Below are 14,189 nucleotides of genomic sequence, written 5' to 3' on the forward strand. Positions count from 1 at the left end.
ATCCTTCCTTCCTTTTCACAGCCTGTGTAAGGGCCAGGTGGCACAGTAGGCTCTGAAATCAGGGGAGTGTAGGATTGCCCTGTCCCTACTCCCCATTCCCCCTGGGCACACAGCATCCCAAAGGGAACAGGGAGATGCCTCCTTTGGTCACCATTCAGCAGAGCTGAGGGGAGCAAGTCACCCTTTGTTCCAGCTACTGACCCCCATAAATGAATGTTGTACCAAACACAGCACCTGTATGCACCTGGGAGCCTTACAGTACTCCATCTGGGATACTGCAGCTCCAAAATGTCCCCTTATTGGTTGTGCATAAATTGCATAATCTTGCTCAAAGTTATTAGACATAAAATCTGAGCTTCCTTGAAAGCTATCCTATGTTGCAGAGTTCCCAGCACTATGTTTTTTATAAATACCACCAGTAAGATAGATACTGTAGGTGACCAGATAGTAAAAACTGGAAAATACTGCCCATCTCCTGTCAGCATGTTCATGCACTGGTTTGCTTACTATCATATTTCATTATGTAATGAACTTGGAAGTAATTTTTAATACTTTTGGGCTATAGGAAGCTATTTTCTAAAAGTAAATATATTGTTGTGCGGAAATATGCACTGTTTTTATCCATGCTACATCTGTTTGGAGAGAAATAGAAAACTTTGTGTTCCAAGGCTATCAATCCATCTCTTTTCCTAGCAATAAATCCACTTAAAACAATATAAAGAGTGCAAAGGGGGCCATATGGCCTCATGGCCACAGGAAGAGATTTCAGACACAGAAGCAGTATTGATTGTAATCTGTTTTGAGACACTTACATGATGGTATTGGGCAAGTCTCTGCTACCATCTTGTGTGTATTAGTCAGGCAAGCTAGAGAACAGGGTAAAAGCAATATATCATTGAAAATCAGGTGCTGTATCTGAGCAGGGACCTCTTGGGTACATACATTTCCAAAAATATGGGATGAACCATTTTATAGCCACTGAATGGAAGCCCAGTAATATCACACATGAAATGCTGTACCTCTCCAGTCTAAAACCAAGGATTGTCTATCCTATTTACTAACTTGCCAAGACAGGTTCCCTACAGATTCCCAAAGTGATCTTTTATATATCAGGAATAATCATACATTTTAAACCACTCAGAGATAAAAAAAGGAGCTCCTCCCAAACAATGCCAATCTCTTGTCAGTGGTACAGGTCTCAAACACTGTATTTATTGTATGAAAAGTTCATGCCATCACCAGTAATTGGCATTTGTTCAGAGTTTGTACTTTTCAGAAAGTTCTGAAATTTTATTCCACCTTCCAAAAATATTTGCCAGCATAACATCATGCATTTTTCACCCACCTGACAACTGAGCAAGGAAAATGTAGAGGGTCAGGGTCACAGTAGGAATTTGTGTCAATGTACAGTCTGTCACATGACAGAAGAATGGACCAAATTATACAATGCTCAGGCAAAAGTACATTAGCATTCTGAGAAGAGGAAGAGCATAATTTACACTGGAAATCTATGCTGGTATCTGGTGGGTGGAGAGTGGCCATTCACCTGGCCATTCATCAACTAGTTAGTCCTCTCCTTACCACCCTTTAGGTAATGTTGGCCTGTGACCAAATGTAGACCTCTGTGAAGAAGGTCAAATCAGGAGTGAGTACACCCTGCACATATTGTACTGTCTTCCACACCTCCTTTCATTGAATGATCCCTGAGAATTGAGAGCCTCCTGTGGTTACAAGTTCTCAGGGTCAAACCTGCCTAAAGAATGGGCTTCACTGGGCTGGCAGGGCAAAAGCGGTTGTTATAATGTGGTGATGTTTGCTAAAAGAAGGTTATCCCTTGTCTGCTGAACCCAGCTTGTAATGGTGAGGCACTGAACAGCATGAATGTAGCTGGTTCAAGCTGGCTGATATTCCTGCCTGAGTTATTCAGCTGCCCTAATATATATACCTCAGAAGTGAATTTCCTTCAATGAACTGTAATGTTGCGGTTGTCTTAAAAAATCGTGTCAGCAGCTCTTTGTTTTAAGCCCTCTTGTAATCTATTAACCATGTTATGGATGCTGTTTTATGCATGTACATTTAGGGCAAGGCAATTTATGCTATTTAAAAATTCATATGCTTTTAAAAGTTTTTGATAGTGCAGAGCTCAGCATTTTGGGTTTCCTTTTCACTTTGCTACATGTACTGTCAATCAGTTTGTTAACCAGTTGCAACCTTTAGGTGAGTTCTTAGAGAGTATTAAAAATAGCTTGTTATGCGGTAGACATGTGTCTCTGTTTGTAATTTGCTGTTTGCACATACTGTATATCTAGTAACCAGTAGCCTTTTTGTGAAGCAAAGGTAATCTGTGGGTTTAAGTAAAAATTGCCTGAAGAAATAGTTGAAGGTTTAATCCTACAGATAAACAACATCTGCCTGATATTTAAGCAAGCTTAGGTTCAGATTTCTAAACACAATACCTGTGATCATGAATCATCAATCGAGTATTTTTTATCCAATCTAAATCTTTTTCTTTGTAAATCCTAAATAACCTCCTTACTCCAACCTGATATATAGACAAGGATTTAATGTGGCTTTGACTGAAAATGCATCATATCTAATTATGATCAGGTTGCCAACACATGCATGAGAAACTGAATTATTCCAGTTATGCTTTGCTTGCTGATGCCTCGACAAGTTTAAAGCTTTCTGCAAGTAAATAAAGCAAACCATAGTGGATATTGTATTATTAGATATTAATAACCTAATGGGCCAAATTCTCAACTTCTTACTCCTTACTCAGACGAAACTCCCATTGATTCAAATAAAGACTAAGAAAGAACTTCAGGACTTGATCCTATAATAAACAGCACCTTCCATCCAAGGATTTATCACAGAAATGTAGGGCTGGATGGAACCTCTAGAGTATATCTAGTCCAACACCTTTAAACCATCCCTGACAGATGTTTGTCTAGCCTGTTCTTAAAAACCTCCAGTGACAGGGATTCAATAAACTCCCTAGGTAACCTGTTCCAGTGCTTAGCTATCCCTATGATTAGAATGTTTTTCCTAAAATCTTCCATTGCTGCAGATTAAACCCAGGACAATTAAGCCCATTGCTTCTTGTCCTACCTTCAGGGGACATGGAGAACAATTGATCACCATCTTCTTTATAAGTCCTTAACATATTTGGAGACTGTTATCAGTCTTCTCTTCTGTATACTAAACTTGCCCACATCTTTCAATCTTTCCTTGTAGATCATGTTTTCTAAACTTCTTTTCATTTATGTTGCTCTCCTCTGGACTGTCTCCAATTTGTCCACAACTTTCTTAAAGTATGGTGCCCAAATCTGAACACAGTACTCCAGCTGAGGCCTGACCTATGCCAATTAGAGTAGAACAATTACCTCCCATGTGTTACATATGACACTCCTGTTAATACATCCCAGAATGACATTTGCCTGATTTGCAACAGCATCACGTTTTTGACATATTCAATTCATGAGTCAATACTTGCCCCCAAATCCTTTTCAGCCATACTAATGCCTAGCTAGTTATTCTCCAGAGCAATTCTCCAATTTATCAAGATAATTTTGAATTCTAATCCTGTCCTCCAATGTGTTCGCGACCTCTTCCCAGGCCTGGTATCATCTGCAAGTCTTATAAGCATACCCTTCATTCTGTCATCCAAGTTGTTAATTAAAATATTGAATATTACCAGTCTCAGACAGACCCAGTACCCCTCCCCTTGACAGAGAACCATGGGTAACTGCTCTTTGATATGTTTTTGAAACCAGCTGTGAATCCACCTTATAGTTATTTCACCCAGACCAGAGATTCTTGAACACTTTTTGCTGATCCCCCTTTCAGAGATTCATGTCGCATATGCACCCCCTTCTTTCTAAGAAACAGTATTTCCATGAATGCCGGGGATCCAGGAGCCCATCCTGGCCAGGGTGCCTGCTGCTCCGTGGCTTGTGAGCATTCCTTCCCCGGGACACGCTCCGGGTAGGCTGTGCCAGCTGGATACAGACAGCCGAGTTGCGTCCCTTTCATCATGACCCTATCCGCGTTCACAGACTGCAGGCCTCTCTGGCCCTGGTGTGATGCATGTGCAAGATCCTGTGTGGACAGGGAGAAACTACCTTCCAAGGGGGCGCATGTGCATCATCCTCTGGAGAGGCAAAGGAGCAGGAATGGGTCCTTCCTTGCCTCCTGTGCTGGGAAAGGTCACACCCCCTCCCTCCTCATCCATCCCTTCCTCCTCCGTGTTCTTCCAGCCTGGCAGAAGCAGCAGAAACTACAACAGGTCCTTGCACCCACCCCCTTCCAATAACCTCATCATGCACCCCAGGTGGGTGTGCCCCACAGTTTGAAAACCAATGGTCTAGACCAGTGGTTCCCAAACTTGTTCTGCCGCTTGTACAGGGAAAGCCCCTGGTGGGTCGGGCCGGTTTGTTTACCTGCCGCGTCTGCACGTTCGGCCGATCGCAGCTCCCAGTGGCTGCGGTTCGCTGCTACAGACCAATGGGAGCTGCTGGAAGCGGCGCGGGACGAGGGACCATTTGATCTAGACCATTTTTTCTCTAGTTTCTTTATGTCAACGTCGTGTGGGACTCTATCAAAAGCCTACTAAAATCAAGTTATATATCACATCTGCAGCTTCCCCCATTATCCACTAGGCCAGCTACCCTATTTTTAAAGAATTTTAAAGAATCCTTATTGAGGTTACAGGGACAAACCATCCCGATGTGTAGAAAGAATAGTAAATATGGCAGGTGACCAGCTTGGCTTAACAGTGAAATCCTTGCTGCTCTTAAATACAAAAAAGAAGCTTACAAGAAGTGGAAGATTGGACAAATGACCAGGGATGAGTATAAAAATATTGCTCGGGCTTGCAGGAGTGAAATCAGGAAGGCCAAATCACACCTGGCGTTGCAGCTAGCAAGAGATGTTAAGAGTAACAAGAAGGGTTTCTTCAGGTATGTTGGCAACAAGAAGAAAGTCAAGGAAAGTGTGGGCCCCTTACTGAATGAGGGAGGCAACCTAGTAACAGAAGATGTGGAAAAAGCTAATGTACTCAATGCTTTTTTTGCTTCTGTCTTCACGAACAAGGTCAGCTCCCAGACTACTGCACTGGGCAGCACAGCATGGGGAGAAGGTGACCAGCCCTATGTGGAGAAAGAAGTGGTTCGGGACTATTTAGAAAAGCTGGACAAGCACAAGTCCATGGGGCCGGATGCGTTGCATCCGAGAGTGCTAAAGGAGTTGGCGGATGTGATTGCAGAGCCATTGGCCATTATCTTTGAAAACTCATGGTGATCGGGGGAGGTCCCGGATGACTGGAAAAAGGCTAATGTAGTGCCCATCTTTAAAAAATGGAAGAAGGAGGATCCAGGGAACTACAGGCCAGTCAGCCTCACCTCAGTCCCTGGAAAAATCATGGAGCAGGTCCTCAAGGAATTAATTCTGAAGCACTTAGAGGAGAGGAAAGTGATCAGGAACAGTCAGCATGGATTCACCAAGGCCAAGTCATGCCTGACTCATCTAATTGCCTTCTATGACGAGATAACTGGCTCTGTGGATGAAGGGAAAGCAGTGGACGTGTTGTTCCTTGACTTTAGCAAAGCTTTTGACACAGTCTCCCACAGTATTCTTGCCAGCAAGTTAAGGAAGTATGGGCTGGATGAATGGACTATAAGGTGGATAGAAAGTTGGCTAGATTGTCGGGCACAACGGGTCGTGATCAATGGTTCCATGTCTAGTTGGCAGCCGGTATCAAGTGGAGTGCCCCAGGGGTCGGTCCTGGGGCCGGTTTTCTTCAATATCTTCATAAATGATCTGGGGGATGGTGTGGATTGCACCCTCAGCAAGTTTGCAGATGACACTAAACTGGGAGAAGTGGTAGATACGCTGGAGGGCAGGGATAGGATACAGAGGGACCTAGACAAATTGGAGGATTGGGCCAAAAGAAATCTGATGCGGTTCAACAAGGACAAGTGCAGAGTCCTGCACTTAGGACGGAAGAATCCCATGCACCGCTACAGACTAGGGACCGAATGGCTCGGCAGCAGTTCGGCAGAAAAGGACCTAGGGGTTACAGTGGATGAGAAGTTGGATATGAGTCAACAGTGTGCCCTTGTTGCCAAGAAGGCCAATGGCATTTTGGGATGTATAAGTAGGGGCATTGCCAGCAGATTGAGGGACGTGATCGTTCCCCTCTATTCGACATTGGTGAGGCCTCATCTGGAGTACTGTGTCCAGTTTTGGGCCCCCACACTACAAGAAGGATGTGGAAAAATTGGAAAGAGTCCAGCGGAGGGCAACAAAAATGATTAGGGGACTGGAACACATGACTTATGAGGAGAGGCTGAGGGAACTGGGGATGTTTAGTCTTCAGAAGAGAAGAATGAGGGGGGATTTGATAGCTGCTTTCAACTACCTGAGAGGTGGTTCCAGAGAGGATGGTTCTAGACTATTCTCAGTGGTAGCAGATGACAGAACAAGGAGTAATGGTCTCAAGTTGCAGTGGGGGAGATTTACGTTGGATATTAGGAAAAACTTTTTCACTAGGAGGTTGGTGAAACACTGGAATGCGTTACCTAGGGAGGTGGTGGAATCTCCTTCCCTAGAAGTTTTTAAGGTCAGGCTTGACAAAGCCCTGGCTGGGATGATTTAGTTGGGGATCGGTCCTGCTTTGAGCAGGGGGTTGGACAAGATGACCTCCTGAGGTCCCTTCCAACCCTGATATTCTGTGATTCTATGATTCTATTAAAGAAGGAAATTAAATTGGTTTGGCATGGTTTGTGGGCTACTGCTTACCACCTGCTTACCACCATCTATTAACTGCTAGATGCTTACAAATCAATTGTGTAATAGTGTGTTCCAGTATCTTTCCAGGTATTGAAGTTAGGCTGACTGGTTTGTAATTCCTCAGGTCCTCTTTGTTCCCCTTTTTAAAGATAGGTATTATGCTTGCCCTTCTCCAGTCTTCTGGGATTTCACCCATCCTCCATGAGTTCTCAAAGATAATTGCTAGTGATTTCGAGATTGTGTTGGCTAGTTCCTTAAGTGCTTTAGGGTGAATTTCATCAGGCCATGCCAACCTGAATACACCTAACTTATCTAAATAATCTTTGACCTGTTCTTTCCCTATTCTGGCTTGTGTTCCCTCACCCATGTTGTTAGTAATATTAATTGTGACCAGATACTTAACACAATTAAACCTTTTTTTTTAGTGAAGACTGAAGCAAAAATGGCATTAAGCCCTTGAGCCTTCTCTGTGTCATCCATTATTTGCTCTGCTTATCCATTAAGTAATGAAGATATTTCCACTTTCCTTTGCCTCCTTCTTACTTCTAGTGCATTTATAGAATGTATCAATGTGTTTGACAAGGGCCAGACAGTAACAAGCCCTGATACAGGAGGTCTGGGGTGGGGAACACGAGGAGTCTCTCCCCTAGTGTGGACAGCCAAGGGCTTGTCACAACTGCAGACCCGAGGCTTGGAAGAGAGTTCGGGGACTGCTCACTTTTAGTCAACACACAAGAGCAACAAGAGGAAGTGGCGCCAAGGCAAAGTGGACCTGTTACATCAAGGGTAGCTGGCAGCACTATGCTACAGGATGGTGTGGCCTGTATAATCCTCCCTGCCACTCTGGGAAGGATTGTGCCTCCGAGTACTAGAAAGTCCTTCCTCCAGGAATTCCCAATAGGGTGGTGCACCTCTACAAAGTCCCTATAATGATTATTCAATGTGTTATGTGATTTTAATTCAGTTTAGCTAGGAGGAGTTGTCTGTTTGTATTCTGTGTTTTGAGATGGACACAAACAAAAGCCAGGAAATTCACTGATTAGATCTTGTGATTAAAAGGATCTTAAATCATTTCAGAATTTCATGCACCATATGTTCTACAATATGCACAAAAGCGATAAAAGACTGAATTAAAGATAGAGCAGGCCTTAAATCCTAATTCTGTGCATAGGTCCACTTGCATTCCAACTTTATTATTAGGGATGGGTGAACTCATTTTGTTTAATTTCAAACCCATTCAAACTGTGCAGTTTTGAAAGTTCATTGAATACATGAATTCTCTTGGATTCACAGCCTGGTTTGGAGAAACTGAATTAATCAATTAATTATTGAATTTCCCTTGGGGGAAAATAGGTATAAATAAACCTATCAGAGTAGCAGCCGCGTTAGTCTGTATCCGCAAAAAGAAAAGGAGTATTTGTGGCACCTTAGAGACTAACAAATTTATTTATTTGAGCATAAGCTTTCGTGAGCTACAGCATGCATCCGATGAAGTGAGCTGTAGGTCACGAAAGCTTATGCTTTCGAGTCCCTGAAGGTGAGAGGAGCAAGAACCTCTTGGGACAACAATATTTTCCCAACCGAACATCCCATTTGTGTGTCTGGTCCTGGGTCTTCATTTGCAGCCTATGTCACAGTGTATTTTCCATGCCTTCTGGTTTTCAGCAATGGTTCTCTTTATTCCTAATAACATCTACAGACAGTAAAATCACCCAGGCACAGAGGTGTTAAGGGCTTATGTGATGCAGAGAACACACTGTGCAGAGCCTCTGTACTACGGTGAATTTCAACATGACAGCATACAAGAGAAAAGCAAGTACGGAAAATGGTTTTGGTATTAGAGCAGTACTACATTCCTATTGTATAGTGTGCAAAAAAGAGTAATAGTAATAGTAGTTCAAGGCAATATGGAAACATTTGCAGCTAGAACTGAAAGTAAAAATATTTTCCTATCTTAACATATTACAACTCAGTATCACTCAGAGATTTCAAATTATTACAGTACTTAACTATCAGGTGTTTGCATGGTGGTATATTGATTAGGGCTGTCAAGTGATTAAAAAAATTAAACACGATTAATCACTCTGTTAAACAGCAATAGAATATCATTTATTTTAAATATTTTTGGATGTTTACTACATTTTCAAATATATTAATTTAAATTACAACACAGAATACAAAGTGTACAGTACTCACTTTATATTTATGTTTGATTACAAATATTTGCACTGTAAAAAACAAAAAAATATATTTTTCAATTCACCTCATACAAGTACTGCAGTGCAATCTCTTTATCATGAAAGAGATGAATTTTCCTCCAGGGCGGATTGGAAGAGGCCCTGGAGGTTTTTCGCCTTCCTCTGTAGCATGGGGCACGGTTCACTTGCTGGAGGATTCTCTGCTCCTTGAAGTCTTTAAACCACGATTTGAGGACTTCAATAGCTCAGACATAGGTGAGAGGTCTTTTGCAGGAGTGGTGGGTGAAATTCTGTGGCCTGCCTTGTGCAGGAGGTCAGACTAGATGATCATAATGGTCCCTTCTGACCTAAATATCTATGAATCTATGAACTTACAAATGTAGAATTATGTCCAAAGAAACCTGCATTCAAAAATAAAACAATGTAAAACTTTAGAGCCTACAAGTCCACTTAGTCCTACTTCTTGGTCAGCCAATGCCTCAGACAAACAAGGTTGGTTACAGTTTGCAGGAAATAATACTGCCTGCTTCTTGCTTACAATGTCACCTGAAAGTGAGAACAGGCGTTCACATAGCACAGTTGTAGCTGGCGTTGCAAGATATTTTCACGCCAGATGTGCTAAAGATTCATATGTCCCTTCATGCTTCAACCACCTTTCCAGAGGACATGCTTCCATGCTGATGATGGGTTCTGCTCAATAATGATCCAAAGCAGTGCGGACTAACGCATGTTCATTTTCATCATCTGAGTCTGATGCCACCGGCAGAAGGTTGATTTTCTTTTTTGGTGGTTTGGGTTCTGTAGTTTCCGCATCAGAGTGTTGCTCTTTTATGACTTCTGAAAGCATGCTCCACACCTCGTCCCTCTCAGATTTTGGACGGCACTTCAGATTCTTAAACCTTGGGTCGAGTGCTGTAGCTATTTTTAGAAATCTCACATTGATACTTTCTTTGAATTTTGCCAAATCTGCTATGAAAGTGTTCTTAAAACAAACATGTGCTGGGTCATCGTCCGAGACTGCTATAACATGAAATATATGCAGAATGTGGGTAAAACAGAGCAGGAGACATACAATTCTCCCCTCAAGGAATACAGTCACAAATTTAATTGACACATTTTTTTAACGAGCATACAAATGTTTAGCAGATCTGGCATGTAAATACTTTGCAATGCCAGCTACAAAAATGCCATGCGAATGCCTGTTCTCACTTTCAGGTGACATATTAAATAAGAAGCAGGCAGCAGTATCTCCCATCAACATAAACAAACTTGTTTGTCTTAGCGATTGGAATAAGAAGTAGGACTGAGTGGACTTGTAGGCTCTAAAGTTTTACCCTGTTTTGTTTTTGGGTGCAGTTATGTAACCAAAAAAAAATCTGCATATGTAAGTTACACTTTCAAGATAAAGAGATTGCACTTCAGTACTTGTATGAGGTGAACTGAAAAATACTATTTCTTTTGTTTATCATTTTTACAATGCATGTGATTAATTGTGATTAATTTGTTAATCGCTATTAATGTTTTTGAATTAATCTCATGAGTTAACTCCGCTTAATTGACACCCTAATATTGATTTATCTGTTTGAATGTTAAGCAATCCTTTCTTAGCTTTCCCATGTTACTTGCTACTTAACTTGTCTAAAAGTTTTAACAGTCTGTGCTAGGTTAAGCTGTCCACATACCACATTTCATGCCAACCAAAACAATAACTAGATTTTGCAAGTATTCAGTAGCTGTTTTGTAAGCATGAATTTCTTGACAGATTCATATCTCTCATTAAAATAATTCCAGCAAGCTGACAAGTTAATGGGTACCATCATAATAAAGTGCTTTCCTTTCATTTCCGATTCTGTCGTCTCTGCCAGATACAAATGTGGCTTGTATACTTTGTTAGAGACATAACCAGGAAAATGCCCCGTCAATATAAGGCAGTCACACTGATCTCCTTTAAAAGCGTACTGCTTTCAGTAAGCAATTTAAAAGTGCAACATTAGAAATATTTTGTTAAAAATTACAACAACCCATGAACTATCTTTTTAAAGGTCTCTAGTAGAGTATCTCTCTGCATTATTATGAATTTTGAGATGGAAACCAATGTTTTGTTTTCTGTAGAACTCAGCAAAGTACTTTGTGGCATTACTGGAAGGTCAGATCTCTGCAATTATTTCTGGAAAATACAGAAAAAGGGGCAGAATTACACTGATTTGTGTCTAAGTCATAGAACTATCTGATTTACAAACCAAAGTGCACACCAGACCAGAATCTCTATACAGTATGTTTAATCTCCATTAACTCATCCATTTTGCAATGAGAACTTTTCATTGCGGGCCAGATGCTTCCTGCTTCTGTCATGGGTGCTCTGTGGTGAGCAGAGGCTGTAAAACAGTGGTTCTCAATCGGGGTACCCGAACCCCTTGGGGGTACACAAAGATCTTTCAGGAAGTACATCAACTCATCTAGATATTGGCCTAGTTTTACATCAGACTACATAAAAAGCACTAGCAAAGTCAGTACAAACTAAAATTTCATACAAACAATTACTTGTTTGTACTGCTCTATATACTATACACTGAAATGTAAGTACAATAATTATATTTCAATTGATTTATTTTATAATTATATGTTTAAAATGAGAAAGTAAACAATTTTTCAGTAACAGTGTGTTGTGACACTTTGTATTTTTATGTCTGATTCTGTAAGCAAGTAGTTTTTAAGTGAGGTGTAACTTGGGGGTACACAAGATAAGTCAGACTCCTGAATGGGGTACAGTAGTCTGGAAGGGTTGAAAGCCACTGCTGTAAAGAACCTGCCCTACTACCTTCTCTCTATCTTCTTAAGGGAATGCAGGGGCTGCTCTCTTCCTAGTCCTGAAAGGCACACAACACCCTAAATGGAGTGGGAAGGTGGCAAGGCTATAAACTCCAACTCCCCTGCAACAGCCAGTAAAACTGGCCATCTGTGGAAGGTAAATAAGCTGCACACCACAAATGGGGTTAAATAACAGGCTCACAGCCTCTGCAAACTAGGGAGCCCTGGAAGACAGTCTAATTTCCTGAGGCAGAATGCTCCTATTAGGTGCCGCTGTTCAACACCCCCACTAATTAGAGGCTGTGCTTACATGACAAAGTTAAAATCTACTAGGGTTAACAGGAACTTGCATACCAATTTTTCATAGAGATGGTGTAACACTTTCTCTGGATAATATTTCTTTTCTTCTGTAGTAACTATTATTGATTGATGGCTATTCATGTACCACTGTTGTGGAAACATAACGGAAGATACACTCATGCCCCAAGGAGCTAACAATCCAAGGTCCGATGGTTTAGAGAAAATCTGAACTGAATGAAATTCTGATCTCAGAGCTGGTTTAGTGATATTATAAATTGCCCAGAGTGTAATACATCTGCAATCTCAGCATATATAGTTTGTGCTTTGTTTTATTGTACCATAATATGTGCGAGTTTATTTAATGATATAACACCACTGGCCAAGTGCAGTCCATGGCAATGTAAGGTGCAAGCTGCTCTGTTCAAGAAAGAAAGCTACAGGCAGGGGTCTACACGAGTTCTACATGGACAAAGATGAGGGCAGCTGCAATTTATTACAATTAATGCAAACTAGATAAAAGTGTGCCTCTTCACTACATGGTCATAATTTGAGAAAAGCATAAGCACGCCTATGATACAGTCTACACTACTTCTGCACAATGGGTGAACGTCCCTGTCAAGGTTCCTTCTCCACTCTGAACTCTAGGGTACAGATGTGGGGACCTGCATGAAAAACCCCCTAAGTTTATTTTTACCAGCTTAGGTTAAAACTTCCCCAAGGTACAAACTATTTTACCTTTTGCCCCTGGACTTTTTTGCTGCCACCACCAAGCGTCTAACAAATATAACAGGGAAAGAGCCCACTTGGAAACATCTTTGCCCCCAAAATCCCCCCAAGCCCTACACCCCCTTTCCTGGGGAAGGCTTGATAAAAATCCTCACCAATTTGCATAGGTGAACACAGACCCAAACCCTTGGATCTTAAGAACAATGAAAAAGCAATCAGGTTCTTAAAAGAAGAATTTTAATTAAAGAAAAAGTAAAAGAATCACCTCTGTAAAATCAGGATGGTAAATATCTTACAGGGTAATCAGATTCAAAACATAGAGAATCCCTCTAAGCTAAACCTTAAGTTACAAAAAGCCACAAAAACAGGAATATACATTCCATTCAGCACAAATTATTTTATCAGCCATTTAAACAAAACAGAATCTAACGCATATCTAACTAGATTGCTTACTGACTTTTTACAGGAGTTCTGACCTGCATTCCTGCTCTGGTCCCGGCAAAAACAACACAGAGACAGAGAGAACGCTTTGTTTCCCCCCCTCCAGCTTTGAAAGTGTCTTGTCTCCTCATTGGTCATTTTGGTCAGGTGCCAGCGAGGTTGTCTTAGCTTCTTAACCCTTTACAGGTGAAAGGGTTTTTCCTCTGGCCAGGAGGGATTTAAAGGTGTTTACCCTTCCCTTTATATTTCTGACAGCCCCTGATTCTCCACTGCACTGGAACTGTGCTCCGACATAGTGCATAGTGGCAGTTGCAGGGAGCCAGTTGCAGAACCGTCAGACTCAGAGCCATCCAGAGTTGGCACAAGTTAGGGCTGCACAGAAACAGTCCTAAGTTATGCAGTTGGTGTAAGTTCCCCTCCCTGTCCCTTTCACATCCCACTCTCAGAATGCCCCTTTTTGCCCCCTTCCTTTCCTTAACCAGGGATAGGGTGACAGGTAGCATAAGAAGTGACAGAACCTCCTCCACCAGATTTATGTCAATAGAGAATCGTTTTGCACAGGGAGGAGTCTTTGGTCATCTCTGGTCACTTAAGGTCATTTTGCACCACTTAAGAGTTTGGATCACAGTATCTGGTCAAAAAGGTCAAGTGAGAATGACACACAAGAAAGCACTTTAAAATAACCTATTTGTTCTGTATAGTACAACTGGCCCTGGTCTTCCGCATTCATCATGGTAAAGTTGTATCTGGAATTTGCTGAGAGTTGGTATTTATTTATATACTCCCACCTGCATGCTAGGGCCTTAATAGTGAAAGTAAGTTCCTGGACTCCAAAAACCTTCTACAAAGAAATCTCAAACTAAATGTTCTCCTTCTAATTCAAACTGGCTTGCAAATGTATTCTTTTTTCCTTTCATTTTCTCCCGC

The sequence above is a fragment of the Chelonia mydas genome, chromosome 2, assembly GCF_015237465.2.
Source record: "Chelonia mydas isolate rCheMyd1 chromosome 2, rCheMyd1.pri.v2, whole genome shotgun sequence".
Taxonomy (NCBI): Eukaryota; Metazoa; Chordata; order Testudines; family Cheloniidae; genus Chelonia; species Chelonia mydas.